This window comes from Arctopsyche grandis, chromosome 10, assembly GCF_051622035.1.
Source record: "Arctopsyche grandis isolate Sample6627 chromosome 10, ASM5162203v2, whole genome shotgun sequence".
NCBI classification, from domain to species: Eukaryota; Metazoa; Arthropoda; class Insecta; order Trichoptera; family Hydropsychidae; genus Arctopsyche; species Arctopsyche grandis.
Window position 1 is genome coordinate 13,805,350 of NC_135364.1, and position 14,115 is coordinate 13,819,464.

General features: G+C 34.1%; 1 protein-coding gene across 2 annotated transcripts in view; it reads right to left on the minus strand.

Moving 5' to 3' along the window:
• The window catches only part of LOC143917622 (semaphorin-1A-like), a 200,418-nt gene that overhangs the window by 128,418 nt on the left and 57,885 nt on the right, over positions 1-14,115 (minus strand). Inside the window, exon 2 of one of the 2 annotated variants that reach the window (XM_077439198.1) lies at positions 13,131-13,187. The exons of the other annotated variant lie outside the window; for it this stretch is intronic. The gene's annotated coding sequence lies outside the window, so the exon portion shown is untranslated. The remainder of the gene's footprint in view (positions 1-13,130; positions 13,188-14,115) is intronic. 2 annotated transcript variants of the gene reach the window in all.

The window sequence follows — 14,115 nt, forward strand, 5'->3', positions numbered from 1 at the left end:
CGTCACATGAAATCAATTCATTTAAATTTAAAATTTTACTTCAAATATGTAGGAATTATTTTTAAACATTGACAGCTTAATTTTTTCGTGTATAAAATATTATGTGAGTTTAGATATTCATATACGTAGCAAAAATACAAAATGAAATAAATATATCATAGAGTTAATTTCAAAAGAAACTATTATAGTAACGAAATTAAGTCTTTCGGAAAAAAGTTCAGTTGTCGAATTTCTTTTGCCTTTTTCATTTGTCCAACAATTGGGAAACTTTATCCTTATAAACGTTGAGGAGCGTGTGTCGTCCAGCGGTCGATGTCCGGAGAAGATGGCCAGTTAGCCGCCTGCGAGATGAGACACTCGACTGGGTATCCTTCGAGCAACGAAACGCAACGGGGTCAAGCTTATTTTAGTCGAATAAAAAAGTAATAATCCATAATGGTATCGTAGGCTAGAACGGTCAATACTTGGAGCTGCTTAGTAATATGCTATACATATAGTAATATGCTTGTACAAAGCAGTTTTACCGGATAAATTAATGAGTTTTTGCTATAAGTATAACAACACCGACTTCCTTCGAAGCGTTCTCCTTGGCGGGAAGCCGATTGGCAACATTTCTCCGAGATCAACCATTTACCTGTAGTAACTACGTCGAACGTGATTAATGATCAAAGGAAGGACAGACACTTCAACGAATCACTTATTGGCAAAAGAGAAATCGATGTAAAAATAAAACAAAAACAGTTTTTAACTAGGACAGAAAGTGTTGAACAATTGAGTCTAATTTGAGGAGTATTAAAGACGTGTGACTACAACTGTTTTTGGAGTACGTGATTCGCTAATGTGAGTCATTTTCAAAGAACAATTGAAAAGGTGAATGAGTGATTCATTTGAATGTTTTAAAATTAGGCAGAAATTGGAATGCGGTCTATTCCGTTCTTTAATTTAGCAACTATTACAAAATGAGAAAAAATGTGAAATATATTTATATGCAAGAAAGGCCTAATACAAACACGCGAATACAGACAAAAATTCCGCATAAATCCATTCGAAAGCATAAAGGCTCAACCATAAATTTAGGGCTAAACAAAAAAAAATCAGAAGTCGCAAAAATAAACGGCTAATGTCTCAGGGTTTGGACAGCGTACAAACGGGTCGTATTTAACGAATTTAAGTTATTTTCATAAAATTAGTTTTCAATTAGAATTATTACACGTAAGGAAAAATGGATAGGAAAAACTATGTCAATTATTGCGATATGTATTTCTATGTACATACATATGTTGTATGAATAATTGGTGACCTATAATGAGTGCGGAAACATTGGTAGATTAGATAGAATGGAGCGTGTGGTCCATAGTGCAGTGTTTGTATGTACATACGTGCACGAACACAGTATACAATAATCGGCAGCGGATGTCCGTATCGATCATGTCGGATGTGTCCGTTCGCGCTCACCAGGCAGATATTTCATGTGCATCCTGTGGCTGCAGGCACAAATTACAAGCATTGTCAGCAATAAACCATCCCGCAGGACACATAAAAGGAGCAAAAAAATGTCGATATTATCAAGGAGAAGACGATTCCCGATACGTATATGTACGTAAGGTGGTGCACCCTTTTTATGTCCGTGTAATAAAAATGAAATTTCTATAAAATATAGTCGGTTTTTGATAGCTTTTCCTATGCTCGGTCGTAAAGATGGTTTGATCTAATTTTTTGGCGACGTTATAGTTTTGAAAATAAAATATACGGAGAAAAGTCATTTGGAAGAAATTTCGCTCAATGGAACTAACACGATTCAGAAAGATTTTAAGATTCATTAAGGTTAAGCTTCGATATTGGAAAAAAAATGATATTGTACATTAAGGATACATACTATTTAGATGTGGGTTATTATATTTATTACAGACCAATTAAAAATGTCACGTGGTTTATACGTTTAAAATCCAAACATATTTTGTCTGTTTACGGAAGCATTGATAACTCGATAACATTGATAAATTGATAACATTGCCAGCAGCATAGCTCGGTCGTTAAACTTCTGCCTAACGTCCGATCCCATGAGCTGACCTCAATTGAAAATAATTTTTTTGAGTGTATCTATAGTACTGATGGTCAGACCTGGATATTTGTGATTCCAGGTCGATCGTTTCCTATCAGAGTTTGCCAATTTCTCTGATTTCATTGTTGAAACGGTTCCCGATTAAATTGGCTAAAGACCTTTCTACCTACTATGTCACCACTATTTGAGTATGATTAATGTACAATTCATAGATGTCTCTTTAATTTGCGAGTTTCCAGTGTCTCGTAATTCAGCGACTTGTGTAATAAAAATGTTGCATTGTTTGTAATTGGCCAGGAAGGCGCATTGGGATTTACCTGTAAGGCCTTCCTGGTATAAAATGTAATAAAAAAAAAATAGATTTTGATGATTTTGCAGGTTAGTTAAACTCGATTTTGAACGATTTTATTTTAGGTCAACCAAAGGAACTAGAACAGTCGTCCATTACATTAATGGACGTAGCTTCGAATATAAAGTGCAGAAATTTAACTTTTTCTCCGTTTTGTAGGATGAAACTTTTTCCAGATTTTCCTCACAGTTGTATCTGAAAAACTGCAAAGAAGCGTATCTTTTATCTTCTGATGCAAACTATTTCTTTATAATCGGAGTGTATGGCTGCAAAAGCGTCTTTTCTTCTCGTATATACCTGACGGTTAGTACTGCGGAGACTATTAAAACTACAGTTTCTGTTCTTGGCCAACTTCTCAACTTCTGAACAAGTTCTAATGGAAGTGGAAAGTTTTCGCAACAACAATTAAAAATAATGTAATAATACGGAATACGGACAGAAATCAAAACCTACATAAGCACATTGACCAAGGAAGAATTCAGTTACATTTCATATGTACATACATCTAATATAAATAACGAAATTTGAAATTCAAAACACAAATAAACAAATTTGCATTTACGAAAAAGTTGTAATGTTTCTCATAATACTGACGAGCAAATCAAATACGTTCAAAATGCAAAACGTTTAAGTCCCGTACCTATCAAACAAAGTACATAAACGTAATTATCCTCTCAACAATTAGACAAACGGTCCAGCACGTGAGATACGGCTCTTAATAGAGGATATACCTATTATAAAATAGCGGTTGAGTAAACCGGCTAATTACCGTATTCCGACCGTATAATAAAAAAGGGAACGACAATTGAAAAAGGTCAAACAGTTGGACGTTTTCGCCATTTTGCTTTTAATTAGCATCTACATATAATCTAAATACGAACGCACGAAGTATTGCGCTATCCCCTTAATAAAATATCGAAAATGCTGTAGGCGATTTCACGGCCGTATAAATTCATTAGTGAATAAAGAATGTATGTATGTTCTTAACGGCGAGTGAGTCAAGTCAGATATATTAGTGAATCAATCGAAATGTCATCAGAGTCACATAAAAGAATTCCACATTAAGTCCCCTATTTTTCAGTGATTAATACCAAGTTTTTCAAACGTACATATGATACATGCATAGATTAAACGAATGTGGTTTAGTCTTATTGAACTCAGACCTGAAAAAGTTTTTGACATTTTCAAATGTATGTATATATGAATTTATATATGATTATTTTATTTTATTTTTATTTTATTTTATTAATTGAAAAATCAACAGACAGGATGTACAGAGATAGGTATAAAAAAAACAAAAAGTAAATAAATAATATATGTAACATCCGAGTCCAATAATAGATTTTTACAAAAATGAAAAAGATAAATATAAGGAAAACAAATTAAAAAGTAAAGAATAAAGGCATGACAAAATATGTAGTACATTGCATAATTAAACTATAGTATTAAAATATTTGGAAAAGGTTATAAGATAGAATATAAGAAGAAATTGAAATTTACAAATATAAAAAACAAATGAAAAAGGTAAATACAAAATAAACAAATGAAAAGGAAAAGAATGAAAGCTATAATATGATTAAATAGCACATTACATAACTAAACTAAAGTATAAAAATAATGGAAATATTGAAAAAATAGAATAGGAGAAAAAATGAATCAATCGGTCAAGATTCTCTTGATGTTAGACCTGAATTGATGTAGGGAAATACCAAACAGATCAACCTCATTCAGCTCTCCGTTAAACATACGATAAACGCGCTGCAGATAAAAATATTTTTGGGAATTATATTAAGCAACATTAATATTATATTAAGCAACAGCATTAAAATATATGAGATCACTTTTGATATCAACAAAATAATATTTTAGTTACATTGGGAAAAAGTAAATCCAAATTCGATAAGAAACTGTTTTCATTTAAAGCAATGCGTTGAAGTCTCTTTTCTTGGAACGAAAGAAAACATATGAAATACATAGAAATATATTTTCCAATACTCATAGCATAGATGCGATCGTTAATTCTTAATTACGATCAATAAAATATATTTGTAATAAAAGGTATCTACTTACTTTTTATCAACTCACTGAAGGGAAAGTCGAATGAACGTTAGCGATTCAATCAAACTAAAGTGACGCAAGAGTGTACTTATGTAAAGTGTGTGACAGTTTTGATATATTACAATTTTTATATTAAACTCGAATAACATTTGAGGAGATAAGATAATGATGCTGTGTGTATCATGAGAATGAATGTACAAGGCAGGAAGTTATTGGACGATGCGTCACAATCTAGTTTTCCTTGTTTGATCTTTCGGTTGTAGAAGCAATCGTAAATATGTAACTTTAACGATGCAAAGGTAAATGATGACATAAAGCCTCTAAATGTTCAATGCAAATAAAAATATTTTATATCGGCATATGTTTAGAACAATGGCGATACTTTATCGCGATATAATGAGAGTGCGATGAAAAGTTAAATGTTAAATGCGTTTCGTAATGCAATGTTCGTGTACGGAGACAAAGACAAAACCCTCGCAAAATAGATAATATGAATCACACAAACGATTAACGAGAGGTTCGTAAAAACGAGTTTAGTTAATCTAACACAGTCGTGACCGAAAACGTAAGATCGTGATCTCGTTTTGTTTTTTTTTTTTGCTAATATTTAATCTGCGAGGGCAGACCGCGCGCAATAGGTTAAATGAGTTATCAACACAATTCTACGAACATTGACAAAGACAGGCGAGCTTCTGAAGTTCAAGGTGTTTACGAGGCAAAGTGCTACGACAATATTAATGAGGTTTTTAATCATACTTTACGGAGACATTTGTCAGATGGGATTAAATTTGTAAATAAATGACTAAAATAAATAATGAAATTTGACTCGTCAAGTTATTTAAAGTCAGGAAATTGTTTGTTCCGTAAGCACTTGTCACAATTCCGATGAATCGTAAGTTGTGACTGGCTAAACAAACAAATTCTGAAGACAAGAGGTGTGTGGTCAAACGTTCAAAATATTTAGTGAAAACTAAACAGACATTCATCAATATTTTACCTGTACATTACACAATGAGAAGCATCCAAGAATAGCTTATTCAGAAAGTAAACAATATCCAACTGTCTGTTTGTCTTTGAAAACATAAATTTCGAAAGTTGTTCGACTTGTATAAAAATAGGGGTTTGAAAAAAAAATGTAAAAATAAAAACATTTCACATTTTTTTCGACTACATGAGTGATTATGTACAAAAAACGTGAAGTATTTGTATTTAATGGATCCGAATATCAACGAATATTTATTTTATCGTGTATCCATCAATCAGTTATTAAAAATTGACACAGCATATTTACATAACAGTCGTACGGTATACAAGAACTATTCTAAAAAGTGATACAAGACGATTTCGGTATATTCGAAAGTGAATTGTTCGCTTACGAAATAAATTGTAAAACGCGTATATTTAAAGCTCAAGTGTGACAAGGTGAATAGAGACAGGATTATGGTAATGAATGTTAAAAATTTCCAAGTCTTAGAATCTCTGGTTGGGTAGGATGGAACCTACCTACTTACATACCTGGTGTTTACCGTAGAAGACCATTAAGCATAATGACAAAGGTAAACACGTCAAAATCTGGACAAGAATTTCGCAGGTAGGTAGACACTATAGAGAAGATGAGAATGGATCTTTTATCATGGACGTCGTCAAGTCGCCTTCGTGATGCAGCCTCACGTCCGTTTTATGACAATCCCGACTGCTATCAAACGGCCGAGACCTTTTTCATTATTTGTTAATGGTTTTTCACAACAATGGGGGCAAGTTGAGGGCGTTACAAGAACTCGAAACCGGGAATAGTTATCTATCCGAGGCAATGAAAACGCTCTTGGAATCGTACGTGCTTTATTTTCCGCTGTTGGAAAAAGGCCCCGATATGCCGCAGAGATCCGTCCATAGATCGAGTGGAATTGGATCAGCTTCTCTATGGCGTAATGAAAGAGACGGACGATAGCCGTGAAATTTGGAAATTGATTTCGTACCTCTGAATACACACGACGTGTGCATTTCGATTGAAAAATAATTAATGGGAAAAAAAAACTGTCCGGAGCGACCGGTCACGATCGAATCTATGTATGTAGTTCGTTGCCTGCACAACTTCGAGATTGATTAATACAACTCGAATGTCTGAGATAACAATGTGTGTATTGCATAATCAAAATGGACGAATGGAAATAAAATATATTAAAAAATTCACATTGCACCAATAACTCGCTTTGCAGATCGAAACAACTTTTTTATAGACGGAAGAATTCAAAGTTAGTTGTCATGTTGGGTTTTTATTGTTTCCCAATATCGAAACTTCATTCAATTGAAAAATAAAAAGCAAGTTTCAGATTCGAGCTCAAACTATGTACTTATTCCAAGTTTTAATTTTGGATTTTCTTTGGACTTTCAATACTATGTAGGTACATACATATGTAGTAATAACAAGAAATCAGTCAAAATCTCTCTATAGATGCTTCGTATATTCATATAATAAACTGATTCATGTGGATAATTTCCATCAGGCAAAAGTATGTCCTGATTGTAGGTATGTATATTCACAGCTGTCAGGGATTTCACAAGATTTGTTGATTTATGATATTGATGATTATAAAAAATGTAGATCAAGATTAGTTGAGATAAAATTATTGAGCCGTATCTTAATTTAATAAATGAATATTCACAGTGCGAACTTAGAAAAGTGATGTACCCGAACTAGAATGAGTAGATGGGTAACGTCAGGCACTCGTGACTCGGAATGGGCATCTACACGCTCGACGAACACACCGAACGAAAGAGCTTATTTCATCCCACATTCGTTGAAATGTTCAATATCTTTAGGTACTTCGAGTTCGCGCATGTTGAGGCACAATATAAAATAAAGTAATATACATGTCAACACGAGCCAAAGCCATTATGCGAGGCATTGACGTATGTATGTATTATATTTACATCGAAAACATAAAAACGTGTAATGCGAGACATCAGGATACAATAAAACAAAATATTCCTTATACAATACATACGCAATGAAATCGACGAAAGGGAGCGTTCCGGTTTTTTTAGTCGGCGGATGGCGTGATTTGAGCCCTTATCACTACAGATCCATCCGACGGCGAAACGCAAAAGGCATAAAGAAAATACTGGGGCCCATTTCCTGTGTTTGCCGATGGCCGATAGTGGTGTAGAACAGAAATAGGCCGCGGCGATACACTAACCGGCCCTAATTCCCGACCTCCGGTTATCTTCATTTCACGAACGGAGCAAACAATCGACCTAACTGAAACAATACCGGTGTAGTCAAACACATACTGGGTGTTTTTGCAACAGCGAGTAATTACAGCGAATTTTTCCAAGTTTTCCCCAAAGTTGACGGGGTGGGAAACGAACGCTTTTAATTAGTTTTATGTCGTTTAAACATTTTCGCCGTGGAAGTTTCCCTTTGTACCGCGCTGAGGCTTTATTACCCGAAGTAACAGCTTCAACGGCCAAATAAGACACACTCGTTAGCGCTAAACTATAATAAAATGATCTCATACGGATACAGCATATACCTGATCGTATCGGGGTTAATTATCAAGAAGCGACAATTGTTCAAATAGAAGCGATGTCGCGTGCAGTCGAGCTAAACCTTTGCGTGAGTAAACCGTAAAGGTCCATTGACAAAATGTTTTTTTACTGAGTAGGCTTTAAGCGACTCGGATGCGATTATGATGGACGTCTTGGTCACAAAAGAAGAGTTAAACGAATAATGGGCAATGCCAAGATTTCTTTTTGATCGCCAAACATCTAACTGTTATTGGATGTCGTGTTGTTGGGTAATCTTCGACCAATTAACGCCGACATCTAACTGCTAAAAAAGTTAAGAGATGTTTTATTTAAAGAAAAACATATCTGTAACGAAAAAAAATCCATTCAAACCGAAGTGATTTAATTTTAATATATAACAAGTTTTAAATAATATAAAAAAAATAAATTCAGAAACAATAGGCTTTTAAGGCGCCTTCATATCATTAAGATAATAGCCATGTGTCATTAAAGGGGAGAAATTCAACGAATTTAAAATACTATGGGAAAATTTAGATAGGTACAATTAGATATACATACATATACATAGTTACAATTTTGATATATTACAACTACAATGATAAAACAGGTTTATATTAAATAAAATTTCCAGTGACTTTCTCCGCTGTGCCTGTGCGTATATTACGAGTACAATGAGATTTTTTGCATGTTTTAAATAACTATTATAAATTATTTTTTCTAATGCACAGATAAATCTCCAAATTATAATCAAAGGGATCTGCATTCGAAAGTAGCCGCTGAAGCTGTTCATATGTAAACCAAACGAAATGAACAACTACATAGTTATTAAAACAATGTTCTTCGGAAACAATACGTAGTTGAGGTTTGGTCTGGTGCACCTTATGCACTTATGATGCACATACAAGTATTTGTCGAAACTTTACCAATTTAAACAGCTTACCACCATCCAGATGAAGTTTAGCGAAAGTACGCCGAATGAATTGGGATACATTTTCTTGCGAGTGTAATCCAGCGAAATATTATAATTTCTTTTCGAGACAGTGTACGAATTTCGAATTTTCACGAATGGAGGGTGTGTGTGTGTAGAGGGGTGCGAAATGGTATTTTGCAAAGTTAATAAATTAAAGAGAAACTTGCCTGTTATAAAACGAAAACAACTGGTCTTTATACTCAGAAAGGTTCTAATTTACTTTCGGTCGAAATTTCGTACCTTGTGCGTGAGACACATTAGTTTGTCGAGTAGAACTTCAAAGTTATAATTTAATTAACTACGAGTTAAGGCTCGATAAGCGCTCGAAACGGTTTCCTTTTGACTTCGGCACCGAGTTTATATTTCGCGATTACTATAGGCAAATTAATGCCGAAATCGACAAAGGGGGCGTGGGAGGGGGGGGTGAATAAATACCAAATTCAATACTTTGACGTACGACGTAAGTTTGTTTTAGAAGAATAACACAATCTATTACTAAAAGAAAATTATTCAATCATGTGTATGTAAATACGATTGTTTTTTTTTACGTAATGGAAAGTTACGATGATTAGATTTGGATCCGGTTTCAAAGACTTTCGTTTCCCGCACTGGGTAAGCGCATTCAAGTATGTAATCGAATGTATATTATAATATAAATATAAATCGAATTATATAAATAAAACCCTTAATTTCCGTCTGTATATAAAAATAAGGGGTTCTCAGAATTTAAATACAAAATATTTCATATTAGAGTGGCCTCTCTTTGTAGAAAAAAAATTGATTATATTATAATTCTGCTTTTTGGGTATGCAGAAAAAACACAAAATATATTAAATTATTTATAAACCCTAAACCGGCGTCATAGTTCGTTTGCTTCGAAAAATTTATGATCTATAAAATATATTTTAATGTACATACATATGTATATAATAAAAAAATATTATCAACCAGCTCCAAACTTCATCAAAAAGTTTAAAATTTCCCACGATGAGGTACTTACAAAGAAATCAATAATGTTTTCAGCATACGTGATGAAGACATAGAACGTTTTAAAAACGATTATTTCAAGCTTAAAAAACATACGATAAATAGACCCTTCTAAGAAGTGCACCTTTGAACGTTTAGAAATCAAAGTAAAGACCTACCTGCACGAAGACCTCACAAAACCAAAATGATTATTTATTCCCACGGAAAGGTATAAAAATTTTAACGTCGTTGTAGCAAACACCTGTTTCCCGAGGCGTGTGGGAAGAGTGCGTTCGTCGATTTCGGTCGATTTATTGATCCGCTACTTTAAATATTACACTAAAATAGATAACGGCACAAAAATTAATTATGTTCGTTGAGAGAGAGAGAGAGAGCCTGGCGACAAATTAGTTAGCCGTGAACAATGTTGTTATATACGAACATATTATATGTATGTACATACAATATAGACGCGATATACATTTACGTTGAGTGGTGGATAATTTGATAGGCGTATTTAATTTTCGGTGCGTCTGCGAAATTCCACTAATTGATAGATCAATATTGAGATAGGAATGGCGCGCTTTTGAATATTGTAATTATATTATTTCTATCGCACTCTCGAGCGTGCGATAAAATTTTACGAGTTGCTAATAATGTTTTTTAAGAGATTTAATCAACGACGCTCGCATTCTAATTCGGCACATTTAAATTTCAACATTTAGCGTAAGGTTACTACGATATATACATATGAAAAAATTAGAACGTTTACCTTTCATTTAAGATTAAAACTTTCTAATGTATTCATATTTATGTTGCACATTAATTCCGATAAGTATGTAAAGAATGTGATTGTTGCCATTTTGACGTCAGTTGTGGTATCGTGTTAAGACGAAACGTGTATCTGACAATGGTAGTCAAAGTTGCAGGTAAGAAAGAGCGGTTGTTGGGAAGCGCGTTGCACATTCGACCGGTGCAACGAGAGAGCGAATGCACCGGATTAGATGCACCAGGTAAATTGGATTGTGACTGTCACGTTCATTTTATATACACAGGTAATATTTCTCTTCTTATGCGCAAACGTCACTACTGAGAAATGTTTCGATACAGGTAAAATTCCATTTGTACTAAAAACCTTCGATATTATTATTACTATTTATAGTACAAGCAATATGTACAACGAGTAGGAACTCTATCATATTATTGACGATTAAAGCAAATTGTGAAATGAGAGCTACGTTTTAGTATGAATAATAAATAGCTCAAATAATGTGATCAAGATTCGGTTTCATATTCAATTAAAACATCAGCTCATTATGTATAAAAAATAGTCTTGAACTTTTTGAATATTGATTACAAAAATACACTTGACAAAAATAACTTAGTAATTACATGATGATATACATACATATATTTTTACCATTTCATTAGATGATAAAATAGTAGAAGTATGTAGTTAGTACTTAGGATATACATATATTTAGGACAAATAATAGACATGTCCGGGAGTAAAGAAGAATAAATAATATACACACGAATGAAAATATGATAACTTGCATGAACGCCGTTTTTAAATCAAAAATGCCACTTTGCCTAAAGAAAAAGACCTTCCATCAATGTGTTTTGCTAGTGATGACGTATGGATGTGAAACTTGAACATTGGATGCCAAGATGCTACACAAATTCAATCCACTCACAGAAGTATGGAAAAAAGTATGCTCAGCATAACGAGGGAAGATAGGAAGCAAAATACGTGGGTGAAAAATATGTTAAGGATAGTGGATAAAGTGGATGGAGTGAAGAGATCGAAATGGCAATGGGCGGGCCACGTGGCTTAAGGAATGGACGAAAGGTGGACAAAAGAAATGCTAGAATGGTACCCGAGAGAAGTCCAACCAGCACGGATGGTGAATGGCTGCAAATGATGATGATACATATGTGTGTATATTATGTATATAATATCATGATATCAATTTTTGAATGTACTTATACATACATAGTTACTATGACGATGAACGTTTTTATCATAAATAACAGATGATCAGCCGTATTTTTTACATCTAGAATTTCATTACCGTAATCCAAATAGAATTCCAACAAATCCACTATGAATTTTAAAATGATAAAATTTGGTTGTAGATTATTTGTAAAGACGAGTACTACTCTCGATGTACATACATATATGTAGGTATGTAAATATTATTCAAACGCATATGATATACACATGTAACTCTTGTTTCATATTTACATTACCTAATAAGCATTCAGCAATATCTAGCATAAAGCCTAAGGAGTGCTTATTTATAATGAATATTATGTAATGCTCGAATTACAGATAAAATAATTCGTCAGCACACGTATGTACATAATAAATACTAATAATCGAAAATTTCAGGTTAACAGTGTAACGCATAATATTAAATTAAAATAATACATATATTATAGAAACGGAATGATTTACGCGTAGAGTAAGCAATACACGTCAAAAATGAAACTTCGCGTACACGCCTCGCCCGCCATGGAAATGCTACGTCATTAATCATGTTTCGTTATTGATACAATTTCGAACGAAATTTTCGCTCCCGATCACAATAAACGACGCGCAGAAGAGAAGAGAGCAAAATCAATTCCGTCAAAATGTGGAAAATGTGTACGGTTTTGATGAATGACCGATGCGATACAAAAATTCTCAAGCCCTTCTTGCCCTTTACCGCGCCGTAGTGTGGGAGGGAGCTTAAAAAACGCACGTCGTCGTCTTCGAAAGGTCGAATAAAACTAACACTAGTACCGTTTGTAATTTAAAATAGAATGACATTTAAAAAGAGGCGTTTGCGACGTGAAAATTATACCCCTAAAACGCGATTTTTTTTATAATCGCGCAATAATCAAAACGTATTTACAAATAAAGCCTAATTTTTATTTATAAAAACAGATAATTAAAATGAAAATTATGGGTTCAAGGTAAATAAATGGGCGTAGCAAGGGGGTGTAAAAACGAAACGGTGGACGCACGGGGGGAAAATGTAGAACGCAAAAATTTAACTAAGTAGGACATCTGCTCGCCTCGGGCAATATATAATTTTTTTATTACTTTAATTACATTATTATCGTGATTAATTACTCGAAGGGGGACCCAGCGAAATTTAGCCGTAACGGATTGAAACATTAAAAAATTAGGGATTTATTTCTTTACTTACGTAAAATGAATGAAAATTTTCACATATAACATCCAAAACTGATGTGAATCAACATACCTGCAACAAAAAATAATTATTATGAAATAATGCTTTAAAAACAAATAAATTATATTAAATCCATAAGTATTGTCATTGAAAACTAGATCAATATTTCAATATGAGAATAGGCAACATTTCATTTGATACGTTCAATTGAGCTTAATGTTTTGCCAAGTTAGCTATCGTGTATAGAGAAAATTTGCAAATGGAAAGTATTTGCAATTCTCATACATACGATAGATTAGGACGTAGGAAAACGTGTCACGGGGGAGTGGGGTGGAAAACGTAACTGCGGTCGATCACGATAGTGCAGTTCGTGACAGGTTCACGGTGTCCCTCATGGGCCACCCCAGCGATAGCCATCACCACCAAAACGGTGGCAGCCGCGGTGGTATTCTTCTTCTAGACCCCAACCGAATATTTCATTATGCCCAGAATGGAAACGCGAAGAAAAGAAAAGGCGCAAGAAGAAAGAAAGGGTGATCCGAATGGAAAAAAGCTACGCGGCAAAGAGAGAAGAAGCGTATCCGAAGAATAAATCTTCCGTTAACAAGAGAGATGAAGAACATTTTTCAAATTCTTATCCGATTTAGTTTCAAGTCTGCAAGCAGTTATACCGTACGTATGAATGTAGGTTCTACACACGCACTTTTCGAAACTTTGTAATTCGATCTATATATAGTACACAATTCTCATCGTTTCGGGTCAATACACGTATACTCGTGGATATGTATGTGCACATAAGTGTGTGTAAAACGGACTGTCTGCCGAAAAGGGGGTGGAATTCCACGAGGCGAGTCACGTGACAGATGAAATCGTTAACACACAAAAGCCGGGAACATCCATTATTTTCGAGAATGTGGTCGCGAGTCCCGTCCCCTACAACCCTCCTCCTATCCTCCGTTTCCCCAAGGCTTACGGAACGTTAAATTCCCGGCGACAAATG